Source organism: Dendrobates tinctorius, unplaced genomic scaffold (assembly GCF_039654945.1).
Source record: "Dendrobates tinctorius isolate UK_male_01 unplaced genomic scaffold, ASM3965494v1 ptg000103l, whole genome shotgun sequence".
NCBI classification, from domain to species: Eukaryota; Metazoa; Chordata; class Amphibia; order Anura; family Dendrobatidae; genus Dendrobates; species Dendrobates tinctorius.
This window is the reverse complement of record NW_027361771.1, coordinates 11,111,869-11,136,254: the sequence shown is the minus strand read 5'-3', so window position 1 is coordinate 11,136,254 and position 24,386 is coordinate 11,111,869. Positions and strand designations below refer to the sequence as shown.

Below are 24,386 nucleotides of genomic sequence, written 5' to 3'. Positions count from 1 at the left end.
CAGGAAGATATGACACGCCCCCAGAAATGACATCACACCAGGAAGGAGCCCATACAGTCTAGCATTTACCGAGACCTGCAGTGGTTACGGAGAGAATGACAGCCGAAGCGAGCACATAACGGAGAGCCGCCATCCTGCTGCAGGTGTCGCATGTGTGACTGCTGTGTACACGTGTGCAGGAAACATGGCCGTGCTCTGCAGCTGTGTAACATCCTCTTCTCTTCTTCCAGGTTTCTCCTTCTTCCTCCCACACATTTATGTGATTGACGCCTCTCCAGAAGGAGCAGCTCTGCCGTGCTGAGGGACAGATCATAGTGAGGTGGGTATGCCCTCACGCCGGTATTATATGTCAGGGATCTGACAGAAATGGCGCAAAGTAGCGTCATACTTGTCTCAGTTGGGAACCCCTTGTGTGTGTATGGGCGCAGGTGAGGTGGGTATCTGTCAGTGCCAGAGAAACCCCCGCCTATGTGACCGGTCCTTATATGTCGATGGTATACGTTTTTATTTTCCCTGCTTTTCAGGTGGATTTCGCTCTAAAACCCACCTGAGTAAGCTCCCAAAAGAACAGACATACATTTCTTTGTAAGACTACTTTCACACATCAGGTTTTCGGCGTCAGGCGCGATCCGGCGTCGTGCCGGAACGCCGGATCCGGCAAATGTTTCGTAAAACCGGATGTGACGGATCCGGTTTTCTGCCGGATCCGTCTTTTTCTTGACAGACAAAACCGGATCCGTCTCATCCGGTTCATCCGTTTTTCTATCCGTTTTTCGACGGATTACGCCGGATCCGGTTTTTAAAATTGACCCTTGTGGCCTTCCGAACGGGATTGGCTACTGGAAAACTATATATAGCATGTTCCTACAGCCCTTCTTTGACAGGTTGTAGAGGAGAAAGTGCAGGTTGGAGAGAAGAGCAAGTTACTGGCGAAGATGGATGTTGTCATTGGAAATATTTTGAAGAATTTGGCGGATTTTACAGCGGAGGCGAATCGTTTGAGGGTGATTGTTCTGGAGAAGGAGAGAGCGAGACAGCAGCGCATCAGGCATCGTAGACGACGTTTGTGGATCCACCCCATCACAGCCAAGAGAATGACGCGTGGGGTCTATTCTACACTATGCATGGACCTTCGACGAAACCCAGAGAAATTTTTTGGATATGTTCGGATGAAAATGGAGAATTTTGATTACTTGGTGGAGCGCATTGCACACCTCATAAGAAAAGCGGACACCTATTGCCGCTTCTCCGTTTCACCCGCAGAGCGTCTGATGGTGACTTTAAGGTAAGCCACATTTATTGGATATGCTCGCATCAGAGCACACTTTCACTGCAATCTTGTTGGTGGTAGTTTGTATCTCCAAGTGTTATAGCTCAGTTTTGGTATGTAATGCTGTGATTTAAAACTAATTTATTGTTTTTTAATTCCCCACAGATTTCTTGCAACTGGAGAATCCCTTTCGTCACTGCATTTCCAGTACAGACTCGGGATTTCCACCATATCTGGAATAGTGAAGTGCACATGCCGTGCACTGTGGGACTCCTTAGCTGAAGAGTTTTTACCAGAGCCCACAACAGAGAGGTGGATTGAAATTGCTGACAAGTTTCAACAGATATGTCAGTTTCCAAACTGCTTGGGCGCTGTGGACGGGAAACATATCCACATTGTAAAGCCAGCTGGATCGGGATCGGAATATTTCAATTACAAGAAATATTTTTCAATTGTCCTCATGGCCATCGCTGACGCGGAATACAAATTTATTGCGGTTGATATTGGGGCCTATGGCCACTCCAATGACTCTCAAGTTTTCAAACTGTCTGCCATGGGGCGTAAACTGTATGGAAACACCTTCCAGTTCCCACCACCTAGACCGCTGCTGCAAACATCTGGTCCACCTATGCCATTTGTCTGTGTAGGGGATGAAGCCTTCCAGCTGTCAGAACACCTTTTGAAACCGTACTCTAGCAGAGGATTGACAAGACCAAAACGCATTTTTAATTACCGCCTCACAAGAGCAAGAAGAATGGTTGAATGTACCTTTGGTATTCTGACAGCCAAATGGCGGGTCCTATTGACTGCGATCAACCTCAAGACAGAAACTGTGGACGAGGTGATCAAAGCGTGCGTGGTACTCCACAATTTTGTTATCTGCAAGGAACCCATTTCCATTGAGGACACCTCTGAAGAAACCACCTTGCAAGATTACCATGACATTACCACTAGAAGTTCTGTGACGGTTTCAGTAATGAGGGACAATTTTGCACTATACTTTATGTCACCTCAAGGCAGAGTACACTGGCAGGATGACAGAGTGTGAAAGATTTGTGCCCTAACCAAACTTGTGTACCTTCTGGACCAACAGTATATACCTTTGCCAACCAAAGTTGGCTATCTTGTCATGGTCTCTATTTTTAGCTTTAGGCCACAGGTGTGTACCTGGTTGTGTTTTATGCAAAGTATTTCACCTTTTAACAAAAGTTGTGTACATTGTTCGGAAATCACCAACAATAAACACAACTTTTTAGGTGAAATACTTTGCTTCAAACACAACCAGGAACACAACTGTGGCAAAAAGCTAAAATTTACCCACAGTTACAGTCATATGTAAAAGTTTGGGCACCCCTATTAATGTTAACCTTTTTTCTTTATAACAATTTTGGTTTTTGCAACAGGTTTTTCAGTTTCATATATCTAATAACTGATGGACTCAGTTATATTTCTGGATTCAAATGAGGTTTATTGTACTAACAGAAAATGTGCAATCTGCATTTAAACAAAATTTGACCGGTGCAAAAGTATGGGCACCCTTATCATTTTCTTGATTTGAACACTCCTAACTACTTTTTACTGACTTCCTGAAGCACTAAATTGGTTTTGTAACCTCATTGAGCTTTGAACTTCATAGCCAGGTGTATCAAATCATGAGAAAAGGTATTTAAGGTGGCCACTTGCAAGTAGTTCTCCTATTTGATTCTCCTATGAAGAGTGGCATCATGGGCTCCTCAAAACAGCTCTCAAATGATCTGAAAACAAAGATTATTCAACATAGCTTTTCAGGGGAAGGATACAAAAAGTTGTCTCAGAGATTTAACCTGTCAGTTTCCACTGTGAGGAACATAGTAAGGAAATGGAAGAACACAGGTACAGTTCTTGTTAAGCCCAGAAGTGGCAGGCCAAGAAAAATATCAGAAAGGCAGAGAAGAAGAATGGTGAGAACAGTCAAGGACAATCCACAGACCACCTCCAAAGACCTGCAGCATCATCTTGCTGCAGATGGTGTCACTGTGCATCAGTCAACAATACAGCGCACTTTGCACAAGGAGAAGCTGTATGGGAGAGTGATGCGAAAGAAGCCGTTTCTGCAAGCACGCCACAAACAGAGTCGCCTGAGGTATGCAAAAGCACATTAGGACAAGCCAGTTACATTTTGGAAGAAGGTCCTGTGGACTGATGAAACAAAGATTGAGTTGTTTGGTCATACAAAAAGGCGTTATGCATGCGCTGTATTGTTGACCGATGCACAGTGACACCATCTGCAGCAAGATGATGCTGCAGGTCTTTGGAGGTGGTCTGTGGATTGTCCTTGACTGTTCTCACCATTCTTCTTCTCTGCCTTTCTGATATTTTTCTTGGCCTGCCACTTCTGGGCTTAACAAGAACTGTACCTGTGTTCTTCCATTTCCTTACTATGTTCCTCACAGTGGAAACTGACAGGATAAATCTCTGAGACCACTTTTTATATCCTTCCCCTGAAAAGCTATGTTGAATAATCTTTGTTTTCAGATCATTTGAGAGTTGTTTTGAGGAGCCCATGATGCCACTCTTCATAGGAGAATCAAATAGGAGAACTACTTGCAAGTGGCCACTTTAAATACCTTTTCTCATGATTTGATACACCTGGCTATGAAGTTCAAAGCTCAATGAGGTTACAAAGCCAATTTAGTGCTTCAGGAAGTCAGTAAAAAGTAGTTAGGAGTGTTCAAATCATGAAAACGATAAGGGTGCCCATACTTTTGCACCGGTCAAATTTTGTTTAAATGCAGATTGCACATTTTCTGTTAGCACAATAAACCTCATTTGAATCCAGATATATAACTGAGTCCATCAGTTATTAGATATATGAAACTGAAATAGCTGTTGCAAAAACCAAAATTGTTATAAAGAAAAAAGGTTAACATTAATAGGGGTGCCCAAACTTTTACATATGACTGTATATACCTAGTTTTGAATACCATTTCACCTTTTAAATACCCTGTATTTAACCTTTTTCGCCGCAGAAAGAAATGACAGACAACCAGTGTAAAATAATTTAACTTTTATTGAAAAATGTTTTTTTTAGTAAACTTTTTTAAAATTTTAATAAACATGTTTAATAAAAATTTGAAACTATAAAACTGAAACCATAAAACTGGTCATTTTTATTTAAATACACACATTATAATTCTGTGTAGTGTGTGGTGGAAATACTGCTGTAGGGGCTGCGGGACACTTCGACACTGGGAGTGTGGAGAGAGGACTGGGATCGTTGTGGGGAAGGAACAGTTAGAGGTGAAGGTGTGGAAAAAACTACTGAATGGGTGGACATGTGGGAAGCAGAAGAGGTGGTGGGTGGTGGAGTGGAGGGTTGGGCAGGGACTGTAGGAGCAGATGATGTTGATGGCAAGTTGTATGGGGAAGGAGTTTGGTACGGGGCAGGTTGCTGGAAGTGGGGAGATGTCTGGTACGGGGCAGGTTGCTGGAAGTGGGGAGATGTCTGGTACGGGGCAGGTTGCTGGAAGTGGGGAGATGTCTGGTACGGGGCAGGTTGCTGGAAGTGGGGAGGTTGCTGGTACTGGGGAGGTTGCTGGTACTGGGGAGTTTGCAGGTACTGTGGAGGTTGCTGGTACTGGTGAGGTTGCTGGTGCTGGGGAGGTGGCTGGTGCTGGGGAGGTGGCTGGTGCTGGGGAGGTGGCTGGTGCTGGGGAGGTGGATGGTGCTGGGGAGGTGGATGGTATGTAATAGGAGGGGGAGGATGGAAAGTGGCTGGAGGTGGATGGTATGTAATAGGAGGGGGAGGATGGAAAGTGGCTGGAGGGGGTGTAGATGTAATAGGAGGGGGAGGATGGAAAGTGGCTGGAGGGGGTGTAGATGTAATAGGAGGGGGAGGATGGAAAGTGGCTGGAGGGGGTGCAGGTGGAGGAACTACTGTGGTGGGAGGAGGAGGAGGAGGAGGTTGGGAGGTAACTTGCTGGAGAGCAGCGTGGCATGAATGCATTACATGCATCTGCTGGGCAGGAGAGAGCGTTTCCATGCGCTCCACAACAGACCTGAAAAAGGTGTGGTTTGGCGAAGATCTTGCTTCTGAATGCATGGTTTGCAGAAGTGTCTTCACCTCCAGAATGCTGGAGTTGATCTGCTGATAGCCTGCGGAGATTTGCTCTGACAAGACTTTTAGACAGTTCTGGAAAGATGCATTCAGATGCAAGAACTCTGGCGCATAAGTCTTTTCCTGACCCCTCTGCCGCTGCCGCCCAGTACCCGCAGGTGTACTAGAGGTGGCAGGGGCAGAAGGGTGGGGTAAAGGGAAAGCGATCTCCTCACCAGCAGCTTCATGTAATGTAGGCGGCCACGATGCTCCTGTGCTGGTGGATGGGACAGATGGGTCGAATGTGTTGGAAGGCTGGGAAGGTGCAGATGTACCGGGGCGGTCGAAGTGTCCCTCGGTGCCGGTCTCCTCAGGGATCGCCTCAGAAGGGTCCAATCGTGCCGGCTCCCGAGTGCTGCTCACCGTGCTGTGGAATAAAGAGAAAAAAAAACAATTAAAATACTGACATGGTATGGCCCTGGCTGAAAAAATTTTTTACATCTAACATTTTTTTTCACATGTGGTGTGTAATATTTACCTTCTGGTGACCATTGTTTCCCGGAGGAACGACAGGGCTTCTGCGTACTTGTACTTGCTCCTGCGTCCTCCAGATCCACTCGGGGCCCGCATCTCTTTATTGAACTCCTTCTTGAAACGATCTCTCACAGACCGCCACCGATTCACAATTCTGTTCCCTGAAACGAGAAAGGAGTGGTTAGTATACAACATCAGTGTTTCCCAAACTCCAGTCCTCATGGTCCCCAGGGGTCATGTTTTCAGGATTTCCATAGTAAATAGAAATCCTGAACACATGATCCGTGGGGACCACGAGGACTGGAGTTCGGGAAACACTGGTTTAAATCAAGCAACCGGTACTGTATATACTTACGCTCTGTAATCTGGGCCCGAACATCGAGGTCCTCCCAGCGGCCCACAAGGAGCGAACAGATTTCCTCCCAGAGTCGTCGGGTAACGATCAGGTCAGCGTGGCGGCGGTCAGCCATATTCCAGAGCGGCTCCCTTTCTCTGACGAGATCGATGAGGCGGTCCACATCAATCCCTCCATCCTCAACGTCAGAGTCGGGAGCACGCTGTGAAGGCTGTTAAAGAAAAAGACAAAAATAACATAATTAGCCTCCACAAAAGAAATGAAATAAAAAGTGCAAAAAAACAAAGCAAAAATATTTATACTTACACGCTGGTGACCGCCGCGTTGCTGTCGCCGACGACCCTGGGAGGCACTGCGAGCACCTCTTGGCCAAGCACCAGATTGGGAAGACTAGAGAAGAAAACAAAAAAAGTTATGTCTTTGGATGTAGGCATTTGTTTGCTGTGTGTGGTCTGCAGAACATTGTTTTCTATGTGTTGTGTGTAGTGTGATGTTGTGTTTCTGCGTTTGATGCAAAAAACTTACCAATTGTGAGCCCACTCCAGGTGTCTGTCCACCCCTTCCTTCTTCTGGGAGCTCCTCTTCATCTTGTGATTCCTGTTTTGAAATAAAAGGCCATGAATAGACATATATTACAGAGAAGATGGATTTTGGAAATAAAAACTTACCGTCAAACGCTGACGATGCGAGGGAGGGCTCCCAGAAGATGATGTGCTGTCTTCCTGGTGGCCACACTCCATGCCTGTGGGTGGTGTTACAGCTGCTGCCATTGCTGCTGCTGCTGCATCTATTGGGCGGCTGTTGAATAAAGAGAAACAAAGGGCCAATGAATATCTTGATATTCAATAGCCCTAGTTTGGAGGAATGGGGGATTTGATAATTACCGTCTCTCATCTGCTGCTGGACTCCCCTCCCGTTGTTCAGCATGCTGCTCCAATTGGGGTGGTGCTGATGGTGCTGCTGCAGATGTCTCCTGCCTTCTCCTGCGCCTGGTTGCTGTCTTGGGTGGCATGTTGGGTGTGGCTGTGGGTCCCACTGTCTTGCTTTTATATATGTCTTGTGGGCAGAGCTACTGAGCATGCTCAGACCAAAAAACCGGATCCGGCCGCCGGATCAGGCTTTCGCCGGATCCGGCGCATTGCGGCGCTCATAGGCTTTCATTGTGTGAAAAAGCCGGACGCGCCGGATCCGGCGTGTCCGGCTTTTTCGCCGGAGACAAAAAACGTTACAGTAGACGTTTTTTCCAGACGCCGGATCGCGACACATTGCGACACATTGCCGGATCCGGCGAAAACCGGATGAAACGCATGGCCATCCGGCGCGATCCGGCGCAAATGCAAGTCAATGGGGGGGAAACCGGATCCGGCATTGCATTTCGCCGGATCCGGTTTCTGTCAAAAGCGCCGGATCGCGCCTGAAGGCGAAAACCTGATGTGTGAAAGAGGCCTAAGAACCACTTGCCAGCCTTGGGTTCAGGCTTTTCAGCATCTTCAAAAGATGCCAAGTGGTTAAAAGAAACGACCAGTCCGTTCTTATGGCGGCTTCGGCTCGGAAGAAACCCTATAGTTTGTAATAAAAGTGAATGGGAAGGCTCAAAGGACGGTCAGCATCTGCCATAATGTCTGTTTGAGCCTTTTTGCCACACCACGATGCACCGAGTGCCTGTGCTTGGTTTGAACAGTCGTTCTGTGCTGACAGGATCATTTTAAAGAACTGTATCAGCGTAGAATGACTGTACAAACTAAGGCCGGTTTCACATTTGCGCTTTATAGCGCAGCGACGGCCTGCGCACGGCTGCCGCTAAGCCCCGCCCCCTGCCAGCTCCCTGCCCGCCCCATCCGGTCATCGCCGCCTACTAGCGCACATGGGCGCTTGCGATCTGCGCACCCTATCTTTAGCAGATCGTGCGCTGGCCGTGCGCTAGCAGGATTTTGCCGTGCGCTGCGCACTTTTGAAGGTGCGCCATGCGCGCCGAAATGCAACATGCTACGTTCGGCGCACACGGGTGCACCTTCAAAAGTGCGCAGCGCACGGCAAAATCCTGCTAGCGCACGGCCAGCGCACCCTATGCTAAAGATAGGGTGCGCAGATCGCAAGCGCGTAGGCGGTGATGACCGGATGGGGCGGGCAGGGGGCGGGGCTTAGCGGCGGCCGTGCGCAGGCCGTCGTTGCGCTACAAAGCGCAAATGTGAAACCTGCCTAAGTCCGGCCAGTCAGTACTTCACGGCGAGGCCAATCATTTATATGCACCTTCCCACCTGCTTGTTTTCCCTCCATACTACCCCCCTCTCTTCTTTGATTGACAGCGCTGACAAGAGAAGGGTGGAGATAGATGGAAGCCAAGCAGGTGGAGAGATGTTTTAAATGTTTGGCCCTGCTATGACTTACCAAGGGCCTGTATTTCGTTTGAACAGTCATTCTGTCCTGTCGGTCCCTTTAAAAAAAAAAAAAATCTTTGCCGTTTCTTTATTGTTGAAGCCAGTTAAAAAAAAAAATTCAGGAAACCACTACTAAAAATGATGCCTTAAAAAAAAATGCTAGTTGTCAAAACCATCGATCCGCAGATTTGGCCATGCGGATCTGCAGCCGATTCTCATGCAGTGTACAGTACCATAAGAGTTAATGCAAAATGAAAAACGCTGTGCACATGCTGCGGATTTTTCCACGTAGATTTGCTGCAGCTTCAAATCCGCAGCATGTCAATTCTTTGGGTGGATTCCGCTGCGTTTTTACACCTGCTCCATTATAGGAATCCGCAGGTGAAATCCACACAAAAACTGCAGAAAACCCACAGTAAATCTGCACTAAATCCGCAGGTAAAACGCAGGTTATGTTACCTGCAGATTTAGGCTATGTGCACACGCTGCGGATTGGTCTGCGGATTTGTATCTGCGGAAACGCAGGTAAAATGACCTGCTGATTGGCCTGCGGTTTTTCCCTGCGGTTTGACACCTGGACAATGGAATAGGTGGCAAACTGCAGCGGAATGCGCAGAAAGAATTGACATGTCAATTCTTTCTGCGGCTTCAAAACCGCAGCTTTTCCGCAGTTGAAAATCCGCAGCATGTGGACAGCGCAATGTAAATCACATAGACTTACATTATACTGTACACTGTCTGCAGAACTGCTGCGGATCTGCAGCGGCCAAATCCGCAGCAGAATCCGCAGAGTGTGCACATAGCCTTAGCAAAATCCGCGCGGAAAAATACGCAGGGTAATCCGCAACGTGTGCGCATACCTTTAGGGTGGTTTCACACATCCGACGAGTACAAACTTCAATGTGCAGGCCGGCTACGTGTCTTGTGACAAAATCTCATAGGCATATATGAGGATGTTGAGTTTGGGTCAGGAGACCAACAGCCAATCTGGACATTGCATTCTGCATTCAGAATACGAATGTTGGACAAGTGATCCTGGCTTTAGTTCTAGAAAAAACAAAAGCAAATGCATACATGTGGTGGATTAGATTGGTCATGAGTAGAGATGAGCGAATATTTCAATGTTTGGTGCGGCTCATTTGCAATATTCACCGATTTAATTGTCAATTAAATAGCCCAACATACACAGCACAAAAGCCGGTATTTCCCACACTATGTGACAGCGTGGGATAAATCGGCGCGGTGAAATCATCCCCGCCGGTCAGTGAGGCACGGTTCCTAGGCTGTCAGAAGACCAGCGTTAGGCTAGTTTCACATTTGCGTTTAAGGCCGCAGCGACGGCCTGCGCACGGCCGCCGCTAAGCCCCGCCCCCTGCCGTGCCTCCGCCAGTAGCTTCGCCTACGGGCGCGTGACGCTGCATGCGTCCTGCGTCCCCTATCTTTAGCACTGGGGATGCAGGCCGTGCGCAGGTATGCGTTTGGCGGCGCATGCGTCCTTTTGACGCTGCGCCGCCAAGCGCATACCTGCTCACGGCCTGCGTCCCCGCGCCCGTAGGCGGAGCTACTGGCGGAGGCACGGCAGGGGGCGGGGCTTAGCGGCGGCCGTGCACAGGCCACCGCTGCGGCCTTAAACGCAAATGTGAAACTAACCTAAGAGCTCAGCTGTGATCGGAGGTATAGTTTTCCTCCAGTCACTGGTGTCAGCTGATGGGACTACAGCTCCCATCATCCGACACCTGCTGCCGCTAATAACAGCGAGAGCTGGAGTTCCCCTATATTTTTGATAACCAGCCAGGCAAAATTCACAGCAGGGGGCTGCAGTCCACAGCTGTCAGCTTCAGCAAGGTTGGTTATGAAGAATAGAGGGGTTCCCATGCCGTATTTTGAATTATTTAAATTAATTAAAAAAAAAAACGGCATTCCCCCCCCCAACCTTCAATCTGACAACCAGTCTTGCAGCCGCTGAGAAAAGGCACATCTATTAGATACGGCAATTCTGGCACTTTCCCCGGCTTTTCCCACTTGCCCTGTAGCGGTGGCAACTGGCAAGTGAGGTTCATATTTTTGGGGTTAATGTCGCCTTTGTATTGTCAGGTGACATCAAGCCCATGGCTTAGTAAATGAGAGGGGTCTGTAAGACACCTATCCATTACTAATCCTATTGTTGCATGGTAAATAAAGACACAAACAGAATAAAGTCCATTTTTAGAAATAAGACTAAACACTGTTATTTTTAAATAAAATGGAAAACTAACAGTTATACTCACCTAGCACCTAATCCCACCGAAACCCTAGTTCTCCTGTAATAAAACTGAAATAAAAAAGCAATATACCATACCTGTCTGTCGTTCTGTCCCACGCCGTAATCTATGTCTGGGGGATTAATAGTTTTCAACCTGGATGGTGCCAAGTTGCGACTGTCCAGGCTGAGAACCACTGGGGATTGAGTCGCTGCTAAGTGATCGGCGGTGACGTCATCGAGGTTACGACCGGTCAGTGAGACTGCGTTCCCAGCCAGGCTGAACTGCTGTGATAGTGGTGAGATCCCCGCTAGCACCGTGGGAAAAAGTCACTGAATTCACCGCAGTTCAAACTCAGTGGCTTCACAGCAGATCACCGTGAGAATTTCTTATCGTGATCTGCGGTGAAGTCACTGAGTTTGAAATGCGGTGACCTCATCACTGACTTTTTCCTCTCGTGCTGAGGTCACGGCAGTTCAACCCTGCTGTGAATGCAGCCTCAGTGATCGGAGGTAAGATATATGATGTCACCGCTAGGCACTGAGGCTGCGCTCACAGGTTGAAAACTGTTTATCCCCAAGACATGGATTACGGCGTTAGCTAGAACGACCAACAGGTGAGGGATATTGTTGTTTTTTCTAATTTTATTTTTATTACAAGAAAATTAGGGCCTCGGTGGGATTAGGCGTTAGGTGAGTATAGCTGTGTTTATTTTTAAACAAAATGGAAGACTGTTTAGTCTTATTTCTAATAAAGGACTTTATTCTGGCTGTGTCTTTATTTACCATGCAACTATAGGATTAGCAATGGATAGGTGTCTTATAGGCGCTTTTCCATTACTAATCCACGGGCTTGATGTCACAAGGGTGACATCAACCCCACAAATATGAACCTCACTTGCCACCGCTACAGGGCAAGCGGGAAGAACTGGGCAAAGCACCAGAATTGGTGCATCTAATAGATGTGCCTTTTTTGGGCAGCTGCAGGCTGCTATTTTTAGGCTGGGGGGCCAATATCCATGGCCCCTTACCAGCCTGAGAATACCAGTCCCCAGCTGTCTGCTGTAGCAAATCTGGATGTACAAATGGGATGGGGACCTCATGCCATTTTTTTAAGTTATTTATTTACAGCGCAGGAGCTACTGATGAAAGCCGGCGTCACACTACCGTAGAATACAGGTGAGTGCTATGCAAGAAAACATTGCATGGCGTTTGGCGTAGTGTTAATCTACGGTTTGGGGAAGCTCACATCAGTGTTTATTTTCTCAGCCGTATTCAGCGTTCATGTAAAATCGCAGCATGCCACAATTGTCATCGAGACTCGGTTGAGATTCACCAATGCAAGACTATGGGTGCGTGAAAGAAATCGCTCAGCATTCGGACCATGTGAGTGCTGTCTGATTTTTACACACTGATGCCCTTTGAAAAGCCAGCAATTCATGTGCCGCATACAGTAAAATCACACTGACAGGTTAGAATAGATATATACACATAGAATATATACAGCTCTGGCAAAAAATAAGAGACCACTGCAAAATTTTCAGTTTGTCTGATTTTTCTCTTTTTGTAGATATATTTCTGAGTAAAATGTAAATTGCTCTTTTATTCTATCGACTACTGACAACATGTCTGCGAATTTCCAAGCACTAAATTTTGTATTTATTGTCAGAAAATGAGAAATGGTCAAAATAACAAAAAAAAATGCAGTGCTTGCAGACCCCCCAAATAATGCTAAGAAACAACAATACTAATGTTTTACTCAGGAAGAGTTCAGAAATCAATATTTTGTGGAATAACCATGATTTTTGATCACAGATTTCATGCGTCTTGGCATGCTTTCCACCAGTCTTTAACACTGCTTTTGGGTGACTTTATGCCACTCATGGTACAAAAACTTAAGCAGCTCTTCTTTGTTTGATGGCTCATGACAATCCATCTTCCTCTTGATTACATTCCAGAAGTTTTCAATGGGGTTTAGGTCTGGAGATTGGGCAGGATATGACAGGGATTTGATGTGGTGGTCCTTCATCCACACATTGATTGTCCTAGCTGTGTGGCATGGCGCATTGTCCTGCTGGAAAAACCAGTCCTCAGAGTTGGGGAACATTGCCTGAGCAGAAGAAATCGACTGTTTTTCCAGGATAACCTTGTATGCGGCTTGATTCATATGTCCTTTGCAAAGATTAATCTGCCCAACTCCAGCCTTGCTGAAGCATCCCCAGATCATCACCGATCCTCCACCAAATTTCACAGTGGGTGCAAGACACTGTGACTTGTACGCCTCTCCAGGTCTCCATCTAACCATTAGACAACCAGGTGTTGGGCAAAACTGAAAATTAGACTCATCAGAGAAGATTACCTTACTCCAGTCCTCTATGGTCCAATCCTTATGGTCTTTGGCAAACTTCAGCCTGGCTCTTCTTTGCTTCTCATTGATGATATGCTTTTTTCTACCATTACATGACTTGAGCCCTGCCTCTAAGGGTGTGTGCAGACGCTGCGGAATCCACTGCGGATTAATCCGCACGGATTTTGCAAAAAAACGCAGATAAACCGCAGGTCAAAAGACCTGCGGATTATCTGCGGTTTTGACTGCGGATTCACCATCTCCACAATGGTGGAGATAGGAACCCGCTGCGGATTCCGCAGAAAGAATTGACATGTCACTTCTTTCTGCGGTTTCAAAACCGCAGCAAATCCGCGCGGATTTTTCCGCAATGTCTACACAGCGTTTTTTTTTTTACCATACATTTGAATGGTACTGTACACCGCAGCTAAAACTGCTGCGGGTCCGCAGCGGCCAAGAACGCTACGGAAACGCAGCGGAATCCGCAGCGTGTGCACATACCCTAAGAGCCTGTTACGAACTATTCTTGCTGTGCACTTCACCCCAGCTGCCATTTCTTTTGTAGGTCACTTGATGTCATCCTGCAGTTGCTGAGTGACATTCGAATAAGATGATGGCCATCCCAGACAGTGGAGAGTTGTTTTTGCCCTCTGCCAGTCTGTAGCTTTGTTGTCCCCAATGTCTGCTGCTTGACCTCGTTGTAATGGACTGCCGTCTTAGAAATTTTAAGGATGGAGGCAACATGACGCTCACTGTATCCCTCTGCTAGTAAAGCCAGAATTGAGCCCTTCTTTTCCTCACTCAAGACTTTTCAACTCCTTTGGCATGGTTAAAGGTTATTTTTTCATTCCTATTACTTTTGGGATGAAAAAAAATTGAAAAAATTAATGATGAGAAATAGTAGACATTCTTTTTAAAGCTTATCCTATTGCAAGAGGATTGTGAACACCACAGCATGGTTTTTTATACTTTCCTTCGTTAAATAAGATTTGGTTCAGATGATCGCCTAATCAGAAGCACATTAAGTAGAATGAGGTGTACTCTGGATGGAATTCAACTGACACTGGAATGGAATGGCTGCCAGACACGTAGAGAAGCTGATTTTTATAAAACTGTGCAATGATCTCTTAAATTTTGCCAGAGATAGAATATATATAAATATCACTGACATCTATATCTCTGTGTATATATCTATTCTTACCTGTCAGACACAGACAATAAAATCACAGCGTATCTTTTACCGAATGTTACTGACTTTTTCCAATTTTAAGAAAAATGCTAGTGTTACAGATCACAAACCCGAATGTACCATATTTGTTCCGAATTTATGTTTGGCGATTGTTCTATGAACATATTCACTCGTCTCTAGTCAACAGGCTTTCTCAGCATTACGGGTGAAACACGGACTCCTCGTGCTTAGTGCAGTAGTTTCTAACTGACAACTGGAAAATATATGTACATAATAAATGTATACCGTATACCGTATTTTTCGCTTTATAAGACGCTCCGGATTATAAGACGCACCCCAAATTTTGAGGCGAAAAATAGGAAAAAAACTTTATTTTTAATAAAATGGTGGTGCATCTTATAATCCATGCGTCTTATTGCTTTCCAGGGGTGGTGATGGAGGAGGCCGGAGTGGAACATTGCTGCTGGGATGAGGGGGTGTTTTGATGTGCAGCGTGCCGCTGCCGGTGTCTGTTACTGCCGCCGCCCTCTGTCCCCTGATGCTTGCCACCACCGCCACGCTCTGTCCCCCGGTGCCTGCTTGCCACCACCGCCGCACTCTGTCCCCCAGTGCTTGCCACCACCGCCACGCTGTCCCCCGGTGCCTGCTTGCCACCACCGCCGCGCTCTCCCCCGGTTCTTACCGCCACCACCGCGCTCTGTCCCCCCGGTGTTTGCCGCCATCGCCGCGCTCTGTCCCGTTCTGAGGGTACTTGCCGCGGCACTCTGTGCCCTGATGCTGCCGCTGCGCTGTCCGCCACCGCCGCGCTCCTGTCCCCCGGTGGTTTCTTCCGCCCCACCGCCGCGCTCTGTCCCGTTCAGCGTGGGGGGGTCTCTGTCGCTCCATGCCTGCTTTCTTCCTGTAAAATGGCCGCCGCGCATGCGCAGACGGACATCTCGGCACTGAAATCTCGGGAGATGAGATTTCAGCGCTGAAATCTCATCTCCCGAGATTTCAGTGCCGAGATGTCCGTCTGCGCATGCGCGGCGGCCATTTTCCAGGAAGAAAGCAGGCATGGAGCGACAGAGACCCCCCCACGCTGAACGGGACAGAGCGCGGCGGCGGCGGTGGGGCGGAAGAAACCACCGGGGGACAGGAGCGCGGCGGTGGCGGACAGCGCAGCGGCAGCATCAGGGCACAGAGTGCCGCGGCAAGTACCCTCAGTGGCAGCGCAAATGTATATCCTCTTTGTAAGACGCACCCCCTTTTTCCCCTCAATTTTGGGGGAAAAAAGTGCGTCTTACAAAGCGGAAAATACGGTACGTCATGGTCGGGAATATTTATATCTATCGATCCATGATGTGTATGTATACTGCATTGCCTGCACCGCTTCCGGCACTTTAACCCTCGTCCGGCATGACCTGACCTATAAGGCTAAGTTCACACTAGGCATGTTTGCAGCATTTTTTTTTTTGTTTTACGCAAATTTTCTGCTGCGTTTTACAGTACCAGCAAAGTCTGAGGTTTCAGAAATCTCATGCGCACGCCTTGGTTTTTTTTTTTTTTTTTGTCATCAGGTTTTTTTTGTTTGTTTTGTTTTTTTGCACAATGGAGCATGTCACCTCTTTCAGCTGTCACCCACTAAAATGAATGGGTGTTGAAAAAAGGCACCAAAAAGCACAGGCATTAGGTTTTGCTGCAGTTGTTTGTTTTTTTTTTTTTTTTTATGCCAAAACTTGATTCCATAGAATAGGACTTTTTTTTTTTTTTTCATCACTAAACGTTATCAGCATGCACAAGAGACAAATATATCATGCCAAAATCACAGCAAACAAAAACAAGAAAAACCAAGCAAGTTATGCTATTTTTTTTTTTTTTTTTCTCCCCTTCTGCAGCTTCTTTCATGCCAAGAGCTTAGGTTGTGCTGCAGAAAAAAAATGCTGAAAAAACTTCTAGTGTGAACTCGCGTTTAAACTGTCCACTAATGAACACCGTGAAAAATAAAAAAAAAACAAACTAGGCAAAAAATGCTTTATCATCATGTCGCCGAACAAAAAGTGGAATATAACACATTTCAAAATATATAGCTCTTAAAATACCGCAATGCAAAAACAATTACATTTTTCTATAAAAAGTTTTCCAGGATGTCCCCCTGACAGCACCATGGAGGACATCCTCCTCATCCTTACAGAGACAGGAAAAGCACACGAGAGGTTAAAAGGTTTCGTCCCACCCCATCTCCCGCAGTGTTTTTCCTGTCCCTGCATGGAGGGATACGCGAGAGGAAGCGCAGCAGTGCTTACCGGGCTCAGGGGGATCGGGCGGCCAGTCCAATCCTTCCCCCTGTGAAGACGCCCAGGGCCGATACTCTCCGGTGGGGAGTCCCTCGGCTCCAAAGGCCAGGAGCAGGATGTTGCTCCTGGCAGGAGCCGCTCCTCCCGGTGGGAGGCTCTCGGCTCCAAGCTTGGCCGCCCTGGTGGCGAAGGCCGGTCCCCCGCAGGCAGCTGGTCGGGCGGGCTCCGGCATCAGGAAGAGGCGGGGCTGTGTCCAGGTAGGAGAAAGTGGCCAGAGTGATTCCCGGTCTATCGCGTGAGGATCCGCGTCACTTCCGGTGACGTCATGCACTGGGTTTGAATCTCGGCGCGCGCTCCAGGAGCCTGGCGTCTCTCTGGAAGCGCGACAGCATGGATGCCAATCAGACGAATGGAGGGGTAAGTGCGCTGAGCGCAAATCACCCTCCCCATACCTCCCTCCGCAGCCCAGGGCAAGATCCTGACTACCCTATCCTCTATCATAGGATAAGGGAACCCCAGCAGCCCCCCCCCCCCTGTCAGCGGCCAAAGATCCAGCCAAGGCCACATCTAAGTTGGTCAGATGCCCAGTATGCAGGGTAAAGCTGCCAGACACCTATGCCAAAACCCTCTGCGGGCCCTGCACGTCAATTGTGATAGGAGATCAGCAGTCGTCCCTCCTATCCGAGATGAGATCTCTGATACGGGAGGAAGTCCAGGCCTCCAGAGTCAGCCTTGCACAGCGGCGGTCCCCCAGTCCAGGGCCAAGCCGAAAGCGTCCAAGGTGGGAGGCTGAGTTATCCGAACCAAGCTCCGAGGGGTCGGGCTTCCGGGACTCGGATCCAGAGGAGGAAGGAGAGATCCCGGCGGACAGGAAAGATCAGGGCAGGAAATACCTGTTTAGACTAGAGGACACGGACGATTTGGTCCAGGCGGTGAGGAACACCATGCAGATGGAGGAAGTTCCGAAACCACAATCAAGACAAGACCTGATGTTTGGAGGACTCGTGTCTCGAACATAGATAGTGTTCCCCATAAGTGAATACATCAAGACGATGGTCCGCGAGGAGTGGAAGGAGGTGGAGAGACGACTGGTGCTATCCCGGGACTTTAAAAGTCGACTGCCGTTCGATCCCGAGGAAACATGATCATGGGAGGAAGTACCGAAGATCGACGTTCCCGTAGACAAGGTCACCAAAAAGACTGCCATCCCGTTCGAGGATTCATCAAGTCTCCGGGACCCGATGGACAGGAAGGCGGATGTTTTATTAAAAAGAACTTGGGAGACCTCGGCGGCCCTTATCGGGGCTAACATAGCAGCCACCTCGGTGGCCAGATCTATGTTTTTGTGGATGGGGCAGTTGGAGGAACACCTGACCAATAAGACTCCTAGGTCCGAGATCCTAGCTTTCCTTCCCCTCATGAAGTCGGCCACGGCATTTCTATCGGACACTTCGGCTGAATCAGTAAGATTTGCGGCCAGAAACGGCTCCCTTTCTAATGCGGCCCGCAGAGCAGTCTGGCTTAAATCTTGGTCAGGAGATAACGTTTCTAAAGCGAAGCTCTGCTCCCTTCCCTTCTCAGGTTTAAGAGTATTCGGACCAGCCCTAGATAATATTTTAGAGCTGGTGTCCGACAAAAATAAAGGGTTCCCAGAAGAAAAACCTGAGAGGCCCCTTCTATAGGAGACAGACCGACTCTAGGGCCCAGGTCAGATCCAGTAGAAGCTCATACAGAAGCTCACAGGGCCAAGGTGGGAGAAACAAAGCACCCCTTTTTCCGTCAACCTCCAGGTCTAGGAGGCAATGACGCCATAAGTATTGGGGGAAGACTTTGCCACTTCTCAACAAATTGGTCCCGAATTACCCAGAACCAGTGGGTCCTCAGAACCATCACGGAGGGCTACAGTATAGAGCTCTATTCTCCTCCCCCGACAGATATTACCCCCACTGTAGTCCCGGCGGACTCAGCAATGTGGGCAGACATACAGGACATGATCAGATCGGAGGTTATAGTACCAGTTCCTCTGACAGAAAGGAGAAAGGGACACCACTCCTCCCTGTTCTCCATTGCAAAGCCATCCGGCGAGGTCCAGACTATTATAAATTTAAAGCCCCTAAATACCTGGGTAAGGTACAAGAGGTTCCGGATGGAATCTATTCGATCCGCAATACAGTTAATAGACAGGGACGCTGTCATGTGCACCCTCGACCTGAAAAGTGCGTACTATCAGGTCCCTATCCATCCTTCATCCCAGAGTCTGTTAAGATTTGCGGTCAAATTACCAACCCGGACCTGCCACTTCCAGTTCCAATGCCTTCCATTCGGGCTGGCTTCGGCCTCCCGAATCTTCACAAAGCTGGTAGCGGAGGTAGTGGCCTTCCTGAGAAGTCAGGGGATCGTCGTCATCCCGTACCTGGACGACTTCCTCCTGGTGGCAGTATCCGATGAAGCGCTCATCCGAGACAGGGACCAAGCAACAACTCTAATGGAGTTCCTCGGCTGGGTGATCAACTGGAAAAAATCAGACCTCATACCAGAGTGCAGGAAGATCTTCCTTGGAGTTCTCTTAGACTCACAAGACAGGATATCCCTGCTACCAAAGCGCAGGCAGAAGACCATTCTGGACAGAGCCAGGGACCTCTTATCGCATCGCTCCTCCATAATAGAGGCATTGGAAGTTCTGGGCTTAAGGACGGCCTGCATTCCTTATGGGCAGCACGGTGGCACGGTGGCTGGGGTCTTGGGTTCGAATCCCACCAAGGACAACATCTGCAAGGAGTTTGTATGTTCTCCTCCCACACTCCAAAGACATACTGATAGGGAATTTAGATTGTGAGCCTCATCGGGGACAGTGATGAAAATGTATGCAAACTGTAAAGCGCTGCGGAATATGTTAGCGCTATATAAAAATAAAGATTATTATTATTATTAATAATAATAATAATATGTCAGATGGGCCCAGTCCCACTCGAGACCGTTACAAAAGCAGAGCATGGCAGTATGGGACGGGAGTCAGGTCTCACTCGACAGACCCATTAGGCTGTCACGACTAGTGAGGGAATCACTACGATGGTGGACACGAACCAGAAATCTCCAGGTGGGCATACTATGGACAACCTCTCCATCCGTGGTACTCACCATAGACGCCAGTACGTGGGCATGGGAAGCCCACGTAGAAGGGAAAATCTTCCAGGGAAGATGGCCGGCAGAAATCGGAAACAGATCCTCCAACTACAGGGAGCTCTACGCGGTCTGGGAAGGCCTGCGGCGGAACCGACCGATCCTAAAGAATCGACACGTCTGGGTGCTATCCGACAACATAACAGCAGTGTCATTCTTGAAGCACCAAGGAGGGCCCAGGCACCAACCGCTCCAGGCACTGTCAGGAAGAATATTCTCCTAGGCAGAAAGAACAGTCCTCTCGGTAACAGCAGTCCACCTAGAGGGTTCCCAGAATGTGGTAGCAGATTACCTAAGCAGACAACAGGTCTACCCGACAGAGTGGGAGCTGAACGAAGAAATTTTTCATCAACTATGTCAACGTTGGGGGACCCCCAGTATAGACCTGTTCGCAAATCGAAGAAACTCCAAAAGTCCCCAGATTTTATTCCCTTAACCCGACGGACCACCCAGAAGGCGTAGACGCCCTGAGCCAGACCTGGGAAGAACCCCTCTCTTACGCATTTCCGCCACTAGCGCTCACACCGGCGGTATTAAGGAAGATCCGCGAGGACCGCGCAGAAGTAATAGTGGTGGTTCCGTACTTGCCAAAGTGAAGCTGGTTTCCCCTACTGGGAGATATGGCAGTAGGAAGCCCGGTCGAACTACCTCTGAGGAAAGACCTCATCCAGCAGGGCTTCACCTCTCGGCTTGGATCCTGAAAGGAACATCTTAAAGGCAAAGGGCTTATCAGATCCGGTCATATCTACCCTACAGGCCAGCAGGAAACCGGTTACATCCGCAATATACCGGAAGATTTTGAAGAGATTTTGTCTGGACGGTGGCAGGTCTGACCTCGTGGCAGGTACCCCTGACCTACCTAGCATCTTAAACTTTAGCATCTTAAACTTCCTACAGTCAGGGTTTAATAAAGGTCTTAAGCCCAGCACTTTAAAGTCCAGATTTCGGCCTTAAGCTCCTACTTTGATTACCCATTAGCTTCTCATCCCTGGGTAGTAAGATTCGTAAAGGCCACGCAGCGTCTTCGCCCCACAATTAGGCAGCTCACCCCGCCTTGGGACCTTGGCCTGGTGCTCAGATTCCTATGTAGGGATCCCCAGTGAGGAAATGACCATCTTGACTCTCACTCGCAGAACGGCCTTCCTAGTAGCCATTACCACGGCCAAAAGAATAGGGGATATCCAGGCCTTGTCCACCAGAGACCCATATCTCCAGATCAGAGAAGATCGTATAATCTTGAGATTAGACCCGGCATTTATCCCAAAAGTAGCCTCTTGTCAAAACATAAACCATGAGATAGTGTTGCCATCCTTCTGCGACAATCCTCGTAATGAGAGAGCAGCGTCTTCACTCACTGGACGTGAGACGCACAGTTATTAACTAGAAGCCACAAATAGTTGGCGTATTGACCCAAATCTATTTGTCCTCTTTTGGGCTAAGAATAGGGGGAAAAAAGCCTCTAAGGCTACCATCGCCAGATGGATTACATCGGTAATCTCAGACGCCTACCAGGCGGAAGGCGCGAACCCGCCGGATAGATTAAAGGCCCACTCTACAAGGGCAGTATCGGCCTCATGGGCCGAACGGGCGGGCGTCTTGGTTGTTCAGATCTGTACAGCAGCAACCTGGGCCAGACTTAATACTTTTTGCAAGCACTACAAGCTTGATGTGCTGGCTAGCCAACAGACCGCATTTGGGAGAAAGGTTCTCCAGGCGGTAGTCCCACCCTAGGGGAGGTGCTTTGGTACTCTCCATGGTGCTGTCAGGGGGACATCCTGGAAAATAGGTATTAGACCTACCGGTAATGATGTTTCCAGGAGTCCATCCTGACAGCACGGGTAGTTCCCTTCCTGTTATACTAGGTTTTGTTAGGTCATGTCATATGCTGTAATTTGATTGTATCATTAAAAATTTTACATGCATTATCCACACTGTGGTACTTGTCAATTCACTGAGGGAGATGGGGTGGGACGGAACCTTTTAACCTCTCGTGTGCTTTTCCTGTCGCTGTAAGGAGGAGGAGGATTTCCTCCATGGTGCTGTCAGGATGGACTCCTGGAAACATCATACCGGTAGGTCTAATACCTATTTTTTTTGTGTGTAAAAGCGCCAAAACCAAAAAATTAGATAAATGTGGTATCGCTGTAATCGTTCTGACCCAAAGAATAAAGCTGCCATATTAATTTTACCATAAGCGGCACGGCATAAAAAAAACCCCCAGAAAACCATTTCTGGTTTTTGTTCATTCTGCCTCCCAAAAATCAGAATATAAAGCGATTAAAAAAAATCATCTGCCCGAAAATGGTACCAATAAAAATGTCAACCCATTCCGCAAAAAACAAGCCCTCGCATGACTGCGTCGGTTGAAATATGCAAAAATTATAGCTAACAAAATATGGTGATGCATAAACTAGTTTTTTCAAAATAAGTGTGTGACAGCAGCCAAACCTAAAAACCTGATATAAATCTGGTATCACTGTAATCGCATCAACCCGAAGAATAAAGTTGTCCAATCACTTATACCGCACAAGAAACATCATAAAAAATAAAACCAATTCTTCACCTGCTGTTGATTTATTAATTTTGCCTCCCAAAGATCGCAGTAAGGCTCTGCACACATTTATCCTGCACTCTATTTTGAGCGCTTACACCAATGTTTCCATGTAAATATCCAAAATACATGATTCAGATAGAACCCCTGGCGACAGATTTCCTGAAAGGAGGTAGATGGAGGCACTGTTGATGTTGTCTGGCTGCCTATGGTCCATCACGGTTTTGTGCACTCTTGTAAACAAAAAAAGACACTGAACAGAAGAGAGATGGAGTAAGGGTATGTGCACACGTTGCGGATCCACAGCGGATTTTCTGCTGCGGATCCACTGCAGATTTCCTAGTGATTTACAGTACAATGTAAATCTATGGGGAAAAAAAAACACCGTGCAGCGGTTTATTTTCCGTAGCATGTCAATTCTTTGTGCGTAATCCGCAGGTGTAAAAACGCATGCCAAATCCGTAATAAATCCACAGGAAATCCGTAGGAAAAACGCACGGTTTTTGACCTGCGGATTCTGCCAAAACTAGCAGATTCCGCGTGGAAAATTCCACACATGAATCCGCAACGTGTGCACATACCCTAGCTCTTCTGCCTCATTATAGTGAGTGGATCCTTTGGGGTTTCATCTGAATCGCGTCACTCAGAGATTTGGATGGAAACCCTAAAAGTAAGTGCTCAGTGTAGAACACAGGATAGATGTGATCCTAAGTGCTATGCAAAATGTTCCCAATGAAAGCTTCAACTTTTCAAGTCTCCACTCAGGATTGTCATGTGTTAATGGAAACATGGTGGTCTTCCACGTTGACTATAGTATAAAGGCTCTGGAAAAGCAAAATGCCCCCCCCCCCCCAAAAAAAAAAAGCAAATTCTGCTCTTCGAAATCCTCCCTCCTGAGCCCCACAGTATGCCTAAACTGCAGTTAGTGGTCACATGTTTACAATTTCTGTAGTGATGAGAGCCTGCCTAATTTATAGTTGCATGAGCTGGGCACAGCGTACTGGCACTACAACGTATTGGTCACTTCAGCAGTTTGCAATTTTCACTCTGCAGCATCCACTTCTGTTTGTTTCTGGGAAAGCACCCATGGAGTCAATCCTAACTACACCTATAAATATATCCCCAAAGAGGTATAATTTCCAAATTGGGGTCACTTGAAGGGGGTATTCTGTATTTCTAGCACTTTGGGGCTCTTTATATGGAATCCGCAAACTATTATAGGAAAATCTGCGCTCCAGGAGGCAAATGGCACTCCTTCCCTCCAGTGTCTCACCGACTGGCTAAGCAGTACTGTACAACCTCATATGGGGTATTTCTACATTTTGCAAAAATTGTGGGACAGATTTGATGCTAATTTTAGCCATTTCCAGTGGGAAAATGTGAAATTTGGGGCCAAAACAAAATTTGGATGGTAAAAATGTAATTTTTTTTTTTCTTTTTCACGGCCCAATGGTATAAAATTATGTGACACCCCCTTGGTGTCAATATGACCACTGCACCTCTATATGAATTCATTGAGAGAGGTGTAGTTTGTAAAATGGGGTCACTTATTGGGGGTTCTGTCACTTTAGGGGCTCTCCCAGTGGGTGATGACACCTGCAGACTAATCTGCACTACATTATGGCGCTCCTTCCCTTCTGAGTTTTGCACTGTGCCTCAAAAGTATTTCCCGATTACAGGAAACTGTGCAACAAACTGTGACGTAAATTTTTTCCTATTGGCCCTTAAAGTAAAAATTTTGGGGGCTAAAACAACTTTTTAGTGGTAAAAATATAATTCATTCTTCACTTTCCAATGGTATATATTTCTGTCAGGTATATGTTTCAACATGCTCACTGCACCAGTAGATGAATTCATTGAGAGGTGTAGTTTGTAAAGTGGTGTCTCTTATGGGGGATTCTACAGTTCTGGCACCTCAGGGGCTCTTAACATGGTACGCTCAAACCATTCCAGCAAAGTATGAAGTCCAATTTGGCGCTTCTTTCCTGAGCTTTT

The 24,386-nt window shown here is 47.5% G+C and overlaps 1 protein-coding gene across 2 annotated transcripts in view; it reads left to right on the top strand.

Moving 5' to 3' along the window:
* The first annotated feature begins 2 nt into the window (after positions 1-2).
* Positions 3-24,386, top strand: part of ENGASE (endo-beta-N-acetylglucosaminidase) — a 122,528-nt gene continuing 98,144 nt past the window's right edge. Inside the window, exons 1-3 of one of the 2 annotated variants that reach the window (XM_073588065.1) lie at positions 3-143; positions 231-319; positions 12,121-12,237. The gene's annotated coding sequence lies outside the window, so the exon portion shown is untranslated. The remainder of the gene's footprint in view (positions 144-230; positions 320-12,120; positions 12,238-24,386) is intronic. The other variant, XM_073588064.1, reaches the window with a different exon arrangement.